We start from the raw sequence: 14,247 nt of genomic DNA, 5'->3' as shown, positions 1-14,247 counted from the left end.
TAAAACTACAATTCAGAGAAGTGGATTGGCGACACACCATTCCAGAGCAATCATCAGATCCTCTGGGTAGTAAGAGTGATGCCTTCTTGCCCTAGTGCACTTAGTGGGTCTACGTGCCTTAGTAGCCAGTTGGCAACCCCTTGCTTTACTCTCTGGGATTATAGTCCTTGTTTTTTATCCTCCAGGGCCAAATTTGAGGAGGGTACCGGGAAGGGTATCATCTGTAGGGTCTTCACTGCTTCCACAGTCCATTTCTGGTTGATGGAAGCTAAGAACCTGGGGATTATTTTAGAGTTAAGTAGCAACAGACCGCTGGGTTGCCAAAAATGGAGTTTTTTGGCAAGACTTCCCTCAAATTTCTGGCTGGCATCCAGCTGATTCATTACCTATGGAGTAACAATAGCATGCACCTTGCTCAAATGTTTTTAGGCCTGAAGGTTCTTCTTCCCTTTTACCTATTGCTCTTTCTGTTCTTACCACCACCCTTCCTCTTAGCTTAATGGCTTCTGTCTGAGGCAGTTCCTAGCAGTAGGCTTTAGTGGCAGGACAGCCTCTTCACTTCAGTGCCAGCAGGTTAGCCTTCGCTTCCTTGCAGAGAGCAAAAGGAAAGGTGTTTGGGGAAGGCGTGCGCTTTGTGATGGGCCCTTTATAATCAATTTTGGGGTTACTGAAGAGCCTGGGTTTTTCAACTGCAGGATTTTGTGAAGCCCCCACCTAATTTAAATTACAGTCAGCTGCCAGAGAGTTTTTTCCTTAACCAATTTGGTATTTCCTTTCTTCTTTCTTCGTGATTTTACTACCTTGAGACTCATTTCATCTGTCTCTTTCAGAATGTCGCTGAATGTGGCAAGAACCCTGCACACATTCATTTTATTGGCTGCAAGTTGGGTGTTCCTGGCCTGTTCCCCCGCCCCCCCGCATTCTCAGTTGCTAGCTCAACACCAGTGACCCCTGTGACCAACCAGCCACATGCCAAGAGTCTCTGGCTCCTCCTGACATTTCTGTGTTGACTTGAAATGCCACACTGGATGGTGTGGGATGTGACTTCTTGGGCGGCTGCTGAGGGGGTCATAGGATATATCCTGGAAATATGGGGGAATTAACTTTTCATGGGGTGAGTTTTGTCCAGTGAGGAACAGGTAGCAGTGGAGATAAAGGCACCTACATTCTTTATCCTCCGTCTTTCCAGTGGATGCCTCTGCGCCACAGTTTAGTCATGCCGCCTGACTGGGGTCGTCCCCATTGCTGAGTATGGATAACAGCCTGCATACAAGCTGTGTCTGTGGCTTTTTACACTGCAGTCGTAACCGTGGTAATTGAGCACATTGTACTGCTCCCTGAGCTTCCCTCCCCTGCTTGTCTTTCCTTCATTCTGCACTGGGATTCTACCTCTCAAATAAAGCAGCAGCACCTAATCAGTGTCCAGTTCTGCATATTTGAGGAAGACTGAACTAATACCCCACATTCTGGCTTTTTCTTACCATTTCCCATAAAACATATGACTTGGGTGACAACTTGTATGCATCCTGAGGTGTATCAGCCAGAAGTCTAAGCAACTGGTTTGCCAGTTGTACCGGAAAGGATCATCAGCTTTCCATTCAGCGGAATCTGGACCCCTACTTCCCAAAGACTTGTTAAGCCCCTTCTCAGCTGGGAAGAGGTGCTGTCAAAATACTAATCTATAAAACACTTCTTTTCTTCACTGTTTTTGTCCCATGCCATGTCAGTTTTAAATGCAACCATAAGGGCATTTAACTTGTTATGTAGAATTATTGAAATTACACAGTTGTATTTCAGTGCTTGTGCGTGTACACATATATTTTCTTCTTACCACATCAGTGGAAATGCAGAACAATAATAACTCAACAATTTTACTTTTACTTCTCAGTACCTCCAAATTATATGGATACTCTGTCCCTTTGCCTTACTGTTAAGTGTGGAAGGGCTAAAAGAAATAGGAGCTATGGGTTGCCCTGTATTTCCTTTTCATTCTATATATTAATCGGCTTGGGTTGCCATACAAAATACTGTAAGATTGGTGGCTTAGCAGACATTTATTTGCTCCCAGTTCTGGAGGCTGGGGAGTCTGAAATGGTTGGGGTTTGGTGAGGGCTCTCTCATTGGCTTGCAGATGGCTGCCTTCTTGCTGCATCCTCATGTGGCAAAGAGAGAGAAATTTCTCTCTCTTTTTTATAAGGCCACAATCCTGTCTGATTAGGGCTCCACTTTTATGTCCTCATTTAACTGTAATTACCTCCTAAAAACCCTAGTTCTATATATAAACGCATTGAAGGTTAGAGCTTCAACATATAAATTGGAGGGTGGGGTGTTGGCACAATTTGGTCCACAATGTTTCATGTCATTTTGAGCATAACTGGTTAGCTGTTACAGGGAAGTAACATGGGTGAGAAAGATATGATAAGGTTCCTTGGTCATTTGTTTTCCTCAGAATGCCATTGCTACCTTTCTGCATTTAATGTAAATTCTGAGAGGTGCCTGGGTGGCTCAGCGGGTTGAGCTTCTGCCTTTGGCTCAGGTCATGATCTCGGGGTCCTGCAATCGAGCCCCACATCAGGCTCTTCTGTCCACGGGGAGTCTGCTCCCCTCCCCCTGACATGCCTGCCTTTCTGTCTACTTGTGATCTCTCTCTCTTGGTCTCTGTCAAATAAATAAATCTTTAAAAAAATAAAGTAAATTCTGGTTTAAATATAAAGAGTGGTCTTTTGGGGCTATGAGTGTGTCCCTCATAGGACCTGCTTATATAATCTTATCTATAACACACTTATCTTTTGCATCTTGTATGTCTCCTTGTGGTTCTGTGGGAATCCTCCGCTCATGGGGCATCCTGAACATTCTATGCAAATGGGTGGCAAGAAATAAGAGATCCACATATTGTGTATCTATTTTGCTTATATGCATTCTCCATTGTCTCAAATATCAGTTTATTTAAAAGTTTAAGATAAGGAGAGTAGAATGTCTTACTTCCTGCATCATATTTTTGGTACCAAGTGTGTCTGCATGCATGTAACAGAAAACTCTAATTAAAAGTTGCTTCATCACGGAGGAGTTTATTTCTTATATATAACAAGAAGTCTTAGGTGGGAAGTTCAGTCCTAGTTAATGTCTCTACAAAATCATCATGAAATCAGTGTCTCATTTTGCACCATCATTTCTAAACTGTGGTTTTCACCCTTGTGGTGGCATGATGGTTCCTCCTCTTCCTTCTTCCTGGTATCACTGCATGCTAGGCTGGAAGAATGAGGAAAGGTTAAAAAAAAAAAAAAAAAAAAAGAAAGAAAAGTAAAAGGCCAAAGATACCAGCAATTTCATCTCTCTCCTAAAAGAACTTTATTTTGTTTTGTTTTGTTTTTTTATTTTTGGAGACTCTAACTAGTGACTTCATCTTGCTTCTCATTGGCTATGATTGTATCACTTGGCCATACTTTGCTATAAAGAAAGCCAGGAAATTTAATATTTTTAACAGAGCTCACCAAACAAAATCAGGGTTTTATTGCTAAGAAAAAGGGCAGAATTGATAGTGGATAGGACATAAGTTCTATCTGTCAAACCATCCCAAAATTTAGTAGCATGCTGTAATAACCATTTTATAATGTTTGTGGAATCTTTGGGTCAGGAATTCAGACAGACATAATGGATCTGGCTTGCTTTGACTTCACAGTACCTGATGCCTTAACTGGAAAGACTCACATATCTGGGATTACTCAAATAGCTGGAAGCTGGAACTCTCAGGAGTTCGTGCTTGGGATGTATATTGGTTGGGGTGCACTAAGGAAATAGAACCAATAGGGTAGGTAGTTATGTGGCTAGGTAGGTACATAGGTAGATATAAAGATAGATAGATATTTTATCTTTGTGTCTATTTTTAAAAAATATTTTATTTATTCATTTGAGAGAGAGAAAGACAGCATGAGCAGGGAGAGGTATAGAGGGAGAGGAAAAAGACTCCCCACTAAGTAGGGATCCAGATATGGGGCTTGATCCCAGGACCCTGAGATCACTACCTAAGCCAAAGGCATATACCCAACTAACTGAGCTACCAAGGCACCCCGATTTATCTGTTGAATGAAATTTGTTATAAGGAATTGGCTCATGTGATTATGGAAGCTGAGAAGTCCCACAATCTGTCACCTGCAAGATGGAGACCTAGGAAAACCAGTGGTGTAGTTTGAAGGTTTGATAGCTGGGGACCCTGTGGCGTAGATTCTAATCTAAGTATCTGAAGGCTTGAAAACCAGGAGTGCTAACGGGGGAGATGCTGTGTCCCAGCTCAAACACGCAGAGAGTGAGTTCAACCTTCCTGCACCTTTTTGTTCTGTTCAGGTCCTTGATGGGTTGGATGACAACCACCCACATTGGGGAGGGCCATCTGCTTTACTCAGTCCACAAGTTCAAATGCTTATTTATTCTGGAAATACTCAAATAATGTTTAACCAGATATTTGGGCACCTTGTGATCTAGTCAAGTTGACCAAAATAACCATTATAGGTTGTAATGACTCAAGGTTGGCCTCATTTGGGATTATCAACTAAATAGAAAGCCAGACTATGTGGCTTTGTGTCTTGGGTTTTCCTCACTATAAGGCTAGATTCTGAGAGAAAATGCCCTAAGAGACTTGGGCAAAAGCTGTATGGCTTTCTCTGACTTAACCTATAGGTTCATGTATATTATCAGTTATAAGTGAGTCCTTAAGCTAAGACTAAATTCAGGGGCAGAGGAACCCCACCTCTTGATGAGAGGGGCTGGCAAGGTCACATTGCAGGACAGCATGTGGAGTGGGAGATTTTGTAGTTGCCATCTGTCACAGTTGTCTATAGGGTTCAAGGATCAATGAGGTGGCTATAAAGTTACATTATTTCCTTGGCTTTCTTGTGATTCTGATCTCTGGAGGGAAAAGCAGAGCAACGATGGAAATGTGGGTTTTTACAGGATTTTTCACTTTTCAGAAAAATAAATGCTTAGTGTCTAACTCTATACTATATTCTTGACTTGTTTTCTTAGGCTTAAAAAATGAGTTTTTTTAAAATATTTATTTATTTGACAGAGAGAGAGATCACAAGTAGGCAGAGAAGCAGGCTCCCTGCTGAGCAGAGACACCGCCCCCCCCCCCCCACAAGGCGGCGCTTGATCCCAGGATCTTGGGATCGTGACCTGAGCTGAAGGCAAAGGCTTTAACCCACTGAGCCGCCCAGGTGCCCCTAGGCTTAAAAAAATTATATCCAGTATATCCATTGTTTTGGTATGTACAGATTGATGGATTTTAACACTTGGGTAGATTCTTGTTACTACTGCCATAAAACAGGATATAGAACAATTCTAACATCCCAAAGGACACTCCTGTGTTGCCTTCTTGTCCTTAGCCCCTCTCTCACTTCTAACCCCTGATAACCTCTTAACTCCAGATAAAAATTGCTTTGCTTAGTGATATTCAAAATATGCTGTACATATTCTAGGGGATATATAAAATGATCCAAAATAGAGGAGGGGAGAAAGAAAATAACAGAATTTCTATTTCTGTCTCATCTGTTTACACTTCAATTTTCATTTATGTTTTAAAATACACATAATACATTAGCACTGTGGTATATACATTTAACTTACAAATAAACATATTAGGAGAGTTGTTTAAAAATTGACTACTGGTAAAGATAAGTGACCAAAAAGTTTTTAGACCACTGGCTTAGATTATCACCAAAAGCAATTTCCTTTGGGGTGGTAAGTGGTATAGTTGTTTCCACATGGACTTTTTTCTTAGCCAAATATAATAGTGAATGAAGGAAAAGGAGGCTACTCAGGGAAATGTATAGCTCTCTTGAGTTGGGGCTTGGATTTCCCAAATGAGATTGTTAAATGTCTGCAATTACTTACTCAGTTTTTGACATCCCTGATGTCAAAAAGGTTCTGTAGAAACAGGGGCCATTTCTGTCACTCATTGAAATATATGCCTGGCATATTTTAAGATCTAAGGACTTAGGAGAGAACAAGACAGTCAACATCTTGGCTCTCCTGAAGTGTACTTTCTAGAGTAAGAAATAAATAGTAAATAAGTAAACAAATAACTACGAAAATTTCAGATAATGGTAAGTTCTAGGAAGAAATAAGAGAGGGTAATGGATGGAGGAATACAATGGGAGGTTAGATATCCTTGGAAGACCTATCTCTGAGAAGGCTCCATTTGAGCTGACACCTGAATGATAGGTGGGGACAAATCTTATAGAAATCATGACCAGAAATATGGGGTCACTAGAGGACAGTGAGCAGTGACACAGTGTGTCTAGACAAAGAAAGTCTGAAACTGTTATGGTAGCTTTTCTATGGCCCCTGGGTATCATGGAAAAATATCAACAGTTTTTCATACCTTTTAAAAAGGGGCCTGGAAGTAACTGGTAGATCTGGAGAGGTCTTAGGGTCTCTCCAAATTGGTGACCTGGCTGGCTTGCTCCCTGGGACCAGATGGGAACCCATGTCTTGGGGGATGGCATTGTGGTCTCTATTCATTATTCTTCTCTGCAGACTGTGGCGCATGGATGTCCTGTTCATTCTACTGGGCACAGAGGATAAAATGGTAAATGAGTCAGTCCCTTTGCAGTCTTTCTGGTTTTCTCTTCACTGGAGAGGGTCACCATCTCATTGTATGTCAGTTTGGGACCTACAAGAAGCAGATACAGAGATACAATTAAAAATGCAAAGGAGTTTTTTGGTGGCCAAGCCCACAAAGGATAAAAGAGGAGAGGAGTAGGAGTTGGCAGAGAGTCTCAGACTGTGATGTGGGTCTGACAGCTGTGCAAGGAGTGGGTTTGAAGATCCTCAGACTTCTGTGCAACTCTGAGAAAGTCTCATCTAGCCACTGATTACTTGTTAGAGGAGTCCCATACTGGGTGGAAATTTCCAGGTTCTAGAACCTCAGGGAGAACGTGGCCGTGGCCTGAACACTGCAGTAGACTCCCAAGGCCCGTAGGTGGGCCCTGTCCGACAGGTAATTGCACTCCTCATTGCAGGTTCTCACTTGAAGGGAGAACCAAGAGGTGCATCTCCATGGCTGCTGTGCCTTGTCCTTGGCAAGCATTCCTCTTGCCAGCTTCTGTGGGTATTTTAATATTGAAAATGCTATTCCCTTGGGCCCCTGCTCCTGCTCCAGATTTAATGAATAGAAAGGAACCATGGAGCAGTTTTCTTCCTATTGATACTTATCTCAAGGAATACCATTAAATACCGGGACAAATTCTTGGCTGTTACATTTTATTAATTAGGATTTTTTTTTCAGTGTGGGCTTAGGAATCGTGGATGGTAGGGTTCTGACTATGAACTCAAATCGGCAAATGCAAATTGTGACTGATGGGAGTGGGTTGGAAACTACTGTGGTGGGAGCTAAGGGCCAGAGATGGCAAAGGGACACAGATGTAAGTGCTGTGGAGGATGGGAATGAAGGCACCTGGGATCACCTGTAGTGTTGCAACAGCATTTACATGCTGTTGAAGTTCTGAGGAGTAAATCAGATGGGCAGAGGGTTAGGGTTGGGCAAGTGCTACAGTCTCGCAGCTGGACTGAGCCTGTGGCAGGGTGCAAAGCAGCCGTGTTGTGGATCAGGAATAATGGAATGTCCCTCGCCTCTCCCTAGAAACTCTCACCTGTCCTGGGGTACGATGGAAGTGCCTCTCCTATAGGGCCATATGAACCCTCTGTTGCAGATGTTCCTTATAGTTCCTGTTTACTTGAGACGTACTTCTAGTGCCCAATTACCCTGGTTTGACTTTTTATTTTTTTGTCTTGTCATTTCTTTTTCCTAAAATCGATGGCCGTTATTACTTACTCTTTTCCATTTTTCCAAATGCCATTAGTGACTCTCTGAAGCAACACATGCTTGACCCACTGGTGACCAGGAGTCTCTAATCAGCATGCTGACCTCACTTGGGAAATGCATGGGTATTTTCAAACAGTGGGCAATGAAAAGGGAAAGAGTAGGAAAGGGAAAGAGAAGAGTGGAAAATAAATTGAGTTTGAATGGTGGCCAAACAAATACCATGTTAACTCAGTCGTTCGATATATAGAAGAAGTTGTCTGATTCCTTGGAAGTTAAACTTTAACGAGAGACTTGTCCAGCCCCAAGTAAACAGACATAATGATCTTTTGTCTGCAATAAAACTGGTACATGAGATTTCTCACTGCGACTTTCAGTTTTAAGCTGTTGTTAAGTCCTGAGTAGGAAAATTTGGTTTCCTTTTAGTCCTTTTTATTGGGTTGGAAAGGAGTGAGAGTGGGGTGAGAGAAGGGAATTTTCATGTTTGCGGTGAAACGCGAAGGGTCTGTGCTAGGCTGAGAATCTTCTAGAAGGAAAAGAAATCTTGGATTTTGCGGTGGTAATGATCTTAGTATCTACTCCAACCTGTTTTTTAGCCGATGTGGAAACAGAGACTGAGAGAGGCTAAGACGCAAAATGACCAAGCGGGAAGAAGATTGGAGTAGGATGGGCTGAGTCAAGTACCAGCTGTGCCTGCAGTGCTCTCTGTCACTGAGCTTTGACGCCAGCACCCTTCCCCTGTGACCTGACCTTCTTGGACTTCTGGAGGCAATGTGGAACACTTAGAGGCCAAATATGACTTCTAGAATCTTCGACAAAATTCTTGGGTATTTGTTGGCATTCTGAGTGTAAATAATCAGTTAGACCTTTGCATAGTGTGACAGTCCTTATGGTTCCGGCTGTCTGATCCCTATAACAGCCCTCATCTCCCAACACACAGTTCTAACGAGACCCAAATTCAGTCTCTGTTGCTGTTCTGAAAGTTTTTCTCTTGATGTTCTCATTTGGTAATTCTTGGATGTTAGTATCCATGGGTCAATTAACATTTGAAAACTTCCATCTGGATTCTTGGCTTTAAAATCATCGGTACTTACCCCATATCTAGCACCAGTAGGTAGGTCTGCATAACAAGTATAGGGATGCCCCCCCAAAATAAATAAATAAATCAGATTGGGCTATCTAAAATTATAAAAATTAGATGTTGGTATGAAAGAACAAATATATTAGAGTGATATGGTACTATTGGGGGCAAAGCAAAAGGGACACTAGACTAGTACAGGGTCATCACAGACCTCTGCCTTGTAAGGTAGAAAGTGACTCTTGTTCACCCCAATGACATTACAAATACTGGAGTTTCAAGCCTTTCCCACATATGTAACCTCTTGAAGCTGACATTTCTTCATCTCTTAAATGGCAATTGTTTTCATCTGGACTCTTAAGGCTGTTGGGAGGACCAAATTAAACAATGGCTTCATAAAACTTGAAAGTGCTATTCAAATATTAAAGGGTTTACTAGCTGGGTAATAGGACTGGATTACAACTGGGGATTCCCGACAGCTAATTCAAGTCCTGATGGCTCGTCTTTTCATAGCTCAGGGGAGAAAATTGTGAATAAGGGTAAATTGTAGAGAAGATAGTCTGTGTTTGGAGACAAAAGGAAGACAGCACCATAGCATCTTTCTTGGAAAGACACTTAAAAATTTTAGTATATAGCATTATTCAGTCATAGTTAACTGTTTAGAATACATGAGTCTATACACTGAAAGAAAGGGACAGTACTGAAGCTGAGCTGTGCCTTTTTGGTGGATATATTCACCGATTTCAAGCAGAGAGGTAATTTGCTTCTCTTTATTCTCGAGTGAAGGTGAGGCCAGGGGTGACCATGGAGGAACTTAAAGCCTGGGGATATTAAAGCATGACTCTCATAAATAAAACTCAGAGATTTCCTGACACCTAAGAACAGGATCAACTTGGAAGAGAAAAACAAGGGTCTAGAAAATTGGTCTTTTAACTAATGCTTTTGTCCTAAGTAATATTTCTCTAACTATCATGCAGATAGCATCATATTTCATTTTTCTGCTTCAACCTCAAAATCTTTAGAGAGGACCCAGAAATCCATTTGCCATTCTGTGGGATGCAGTCCAGGACATGATCATCATCATTATTATTATCACTGAAGATAAAGAAATCTATCACTTTCAGTATTTCCTGCTGCCTGCATAATAACTCAAGCTCTGTCTCTTGGTCATCTACTTTAAGGGACAATATAATGACATTGCTGGGAATTACATATATCTACTCATTCCAAAGCCAACAGCTCTTGGTTCAGCTTTAATAGATCAAATTCTATTAAAAAAGTCACGAGAACAATTTCTTTTAAGAGCTAGGAAGCCTTATCTCTACAAAAGTCGGTCTAAAAAGTTCACTGCTCAGTGAGCATCAGTTTGCTTCTGGGAAATGGCATGTTGTTTCTGAATGGTGTTCTATCCTCTTATAAAACTTAAGCAAAGTAATTCCAGTTATTAAGCAATGACCCAAGGCATGTCAGCAATAAGTTTGCCTCACGTCTTTTTTTTTGGGAAGATTGTCAGAACATAGTTCAGAGGAACATCATGACCCTTAACTTATCTCCGAAAGTGCATCCAGCCCATACTTATTGAACAGCCTGTGTATACAAAGCAGCAGGTCCAGTGCTGAGTGTACAAAATGAATAAGGGCTTGTCTTGGTACTTGACCACATCTAACAGATGAACAAATGTTGATTCTCCTCTTCTTTTTGTGGAACACCAGTTTCTGTGAATGATGCTAAATTCCCAGAAGTCTTGTGTAAGATTTGGCTGCTTTTTCAATGCCTTTATCTATGTGGTTTTAAGCCAAGCATTCAGACAAAATTATCTTTGATTGTGTCTGTGTACCATCTGTGTGCCATCTGAATCCAGAGGCCTACAAGTCTATGTAATGTTATATGGTAAATGCTATAAGCAGTGTAGGTACAAGGACCAGTGGAAGTATGGAGGAGAGTTCTGTAATAGAGGAAATAGTAGTTGAGCCTTGGCTCAATAGGTGAGTTAGAATTTTTTTAGATAAAAATGTAAATAAAGGTATCCAGGAGAAAATGAGAGAATATGACATGCTGGGGCATTTTTATGGTAACTGTAACATAGAATAGTGGTAGCTGCTGACAGTAGATGCGCAGGCTGGGCCAGTCTGTGAAGGGGAAGCTATCTCTATGTTAGGTTATCTTCTTACACAGTCTGTTCATATCTTCTTGGTTGATGGAGAAACTGAGGAATTACTGTCTTGTTCCTACTCCTCTTCTGGTATTGTAACTCAAGATAAGCATGTGGTTCAAAGTATCAGTGTTGTTTATTTCCAGATGGAGCTCGCCTTCCCAACTCCCTGCCCGTCCCCCATGCCACAGAAACCCCTTCGTTGTGCAGGTCACGGGCCATTCAAAGGTGTTTCCACTAACTCACTTATGCTGCTTTTGTCAGGAATCGTATTTCCACTTAAAAACTTATCCAATGAAGTGAAGTATCAAAGCAGGAAAAAGTTATTAAGTTTACCAAGTTCTTCTCTCACAACTTTTTCTAATTAATGATTAAATGTTGAAGTAGTAGTTGTTAAAGTGTTGATAAAAAGAAGTCTGAGGAAGCTGGTGGAAAGCAAGACTGATGAACTAGGTAGAGCCGTTCTTCAAACAGGTGTGCCGTTTCCCTACCGCACCTGGTAAAGCCCTACCCTGGGGCTTGCAGGCCCCAATGCTAGAAAGTTGTTGTGTCTCTGCCATGGCTACAGTGTTTTCAGTTTTATGTATGTTTGGCTTTTTTATTCGTGTCTGTTTAGTCTTTCCGCAAACGTCAGTCATATGAGGTGGTTGATTAACAAATTTTATTGTGTTTATATCTCTTACTTTAATTAAGCACATTTAAGCCATGTATGAGTTCACAGAGATGGGCTTATGTGACACCTGTATTGCTCAGTTATAGTGGAAAAGATGAAAACCTTGCAGGCCCGATGCTAGAAAGTTGTTGTGTCTCTGCCATGGCTACAGTGTTTTCAGTTTTATGTGTTTGGCTTTTTTATTCATGTCTGTTTAGTCTTTCCCCAAATGTCAGTCATATGAGGTGGTTGATTAACAAATTTTATTGTGTTTATATCTCTTACTTTAATTAAGCACATTTAAGCCATGTATGAGTTCATGGAGATGGGCTTATGTGACACCTGTATTGCTCAGTAATAGTGGAAAAGATGAAAACCTAACTTCCAATTCTGTTTGGTCTATCTTCTGTCTGAAGACAGAAGGGCCCGAGATCGCCATCTGTGAGCCTTGCATATCACAGTCTTTGGCTGGATTTCGATACTGTAATACATAATGTGTGACACATAATGTGTAAAACTTGGTACGTGCTATATAATGATTTCCTATATATCATTTAATCAAATTATATATTGTCTTGCCTAGTACTATTACATAAATAATATTACTCTTTTCCTTTGCTCATCTTGTCAGTGCTATTGCTGATCCTAGAGTTGACAGCATGTGAGGTTATGGACAACCTTGGCCATGTCTGATTTTGGTCTTATTTCATAACTTCTTAAAAATGGAGGACTTGGGGTGCCTGGATGGCTCAGTAGGTTAAAAGCCTCTGCCTTTGGCTCGGGTCATGATCCCCGAGTCCTGGGATCAAGCCCTGCATCGGGCTCTCTGCTCAGTGGGAGCCTGCTTCCCTTCCTCTCTCTCTCTGCCTGCCTCTCTGCCTACTTGTGATCTTTGTCTGTCAAATAAATAAATAAAATCTTAAAAAAAAATGCAGGACTTGCTACCCTTTCTTGTGCCATGCCCTGTTTTATGATAATCTGAGAATGGTTAGGTGTTCTGGCTCAGAGTCCCCACAACTTGGCTATGAAATTCTATTTTGCCACCCACTTAGTGAATATATTTTGAGCAAATTACTTGTGCAGACCTCATTTTGCTTCTCCAGAAAATGAGGAATAATAGCTAATTCAGGGTGGCTTACCTATCCTCTGTTTGATTTATATAATCGTAATTCCTATCTTAAAGGATTGTTGAGAAATTTAATTGAGACAGTATTTAATGTTCTTGTACATGGTTGGCTTTTGATGAGGACCCTCCTTTAACTTACATATGGCTTGGCTTCTTTGCTATACCCTCCCTTGGGACTGGTAAATAAATACTAGCTATTATTATTATCTTTAATTATGATGTTTAGTGTGTGACTGTTATCGCATTTGCAGACCTCAGGGTTAAGACCTACTGTATCATAAAACATTAGAAAACAAAGAGGGATTGAATATAGGGCATGTAATCCCTGGGCAAGGTTAACCCGCTGGGTGTGGTAATTTCTTTTATGATTTGAATTGATCATCTCTAAATTGGTAAACATGTTATTTCTAAATTCACTAGTTTAATTCCTTGTTGTAGCTATATTATCCTACTCTTGGCTTGGGTTTGGAAAGCAAACCATTATATGCCTCCTAAATTCTTCTAAGAAGTTAGCCTGTGATCCAGATGGTTGCTTACAGGTTGATGGTATGGTATGATTATGAATTCAGCCTTGAACTTAAGGAAATCTAGATGTTCAAGTACTTTCCAGGTTTTTTCAGGGACCACTGTGACTTTCTATGAATGATGCTAAATCTACAGAAGTCTAATGTTGGAATCTGGCTGCTTTTTAAGCGTTTTTTTCTCCTTATGCTTCCTAAAAGAGCACTAAGACAGAATTATCCTTGATGGTGTTTATCTGCATGAATGTAGGAGGGAGGGAGGATAGAAGGGAGGAGAGAGAAAGAGAGGCAGAAGGGTTTGGGTAGAGTTGTTGAAGTCAGAAAGATCCTACATAGAGTGATCAAACTCATTAAGTTCATAGCCTTTGGTTCTAATCCATGTGGGGGTATGCTGTTCCTAGAATACACTGGGATGTATATGATATATGTATCATATGATATATATGTATCTCACACACACAGCACAAGGCTTTGAGTAGAAAACCAAAGACCTTGGATGGATTTAGCATTCGTAGTCCTAGCTAGGTCACAACTTTGGAAGAGAAGAAAGGAGGTAAGGTGCGTACATCTTGTGTCTTAGTTCATTTGGGCTGCTATAACAAAATAACCCAGCCTGGGTGGCTTATAAACAACAGAAATGTAGTTCTCACAATTCTGGAGGTTAGAAGTCTGAGATCCGAGTGCTAGCCTGAGTGGGTTCCATTGAGGGGCCTTCTTCTAGGCTGTAGACTGCTAGCTTTCTGTGTCTTCCCCTGGTGGACACAGACAGGGGAAACAAGTTTTCTCGTGACTTTTATAAAGACACAAATGCCATTCATGAAGGCTCTAACCTCTGTCTAATCCTTATTACCTCTTAGAGGTCCTACCTCTTAATATCATGACATTGAGGGGTAGGATTTCAG

General features: G+C 41.1%; 1 long non-coding RNA gene across 3 annotated transcripts; it reads right to left on the bottom strand.

Annotated features, from left to right (window-relative positions):
- Window positions 1-3,061: 3,061 nt before the first annotated feature.
- Window positions 3,062-8,581, bottom strand: LOC116599524. 3 transcript variants are annotated; one of them, XR_004289397.1, is made up of 3 exons: window positions 8,501-8,581; window positions 6,377-6,667; window positions 3,062-3,249 (listed from the first exon to the last, which is right to left on the bottom strand). It is a non-coding gene; the product is annotated as an uncharacterized LOC116599524 (long non-coding RNA). The 3 variants fall into 3 exon arrangements; XR_004289398.1 differs by having other exon boundaries at window positions 8,402-8,575; XR_004289399.1 differs by lacking the exon at window positions 8,501-8,581 and adding an exon at window positions 7,647-7,804.
- Window positions 8,582-14,247: the final 5,666 nt, after the last annotated feature.

This window comes from Mustela erminea, chromosome 9, assembly GCF_009829155.1.
Source record: "Mustela erminea isolate mMusErm1 chromosome 9, mMusErm1.Pri, whole genome shotgun sequence".
In the NCBI taxonomy this organism is placed as follows: domain Eukaryota; kingdom Metazoa; phylum Chordata; class Mammalia; order Carnivora; family Mustelidae; genus Mustela; species Mustela erminea.
The sequence above is the reverse complement of the archived record's forward strand: the minus strand, read 5'-3'. Positions and strand labels throughout refer to the sequence as shown.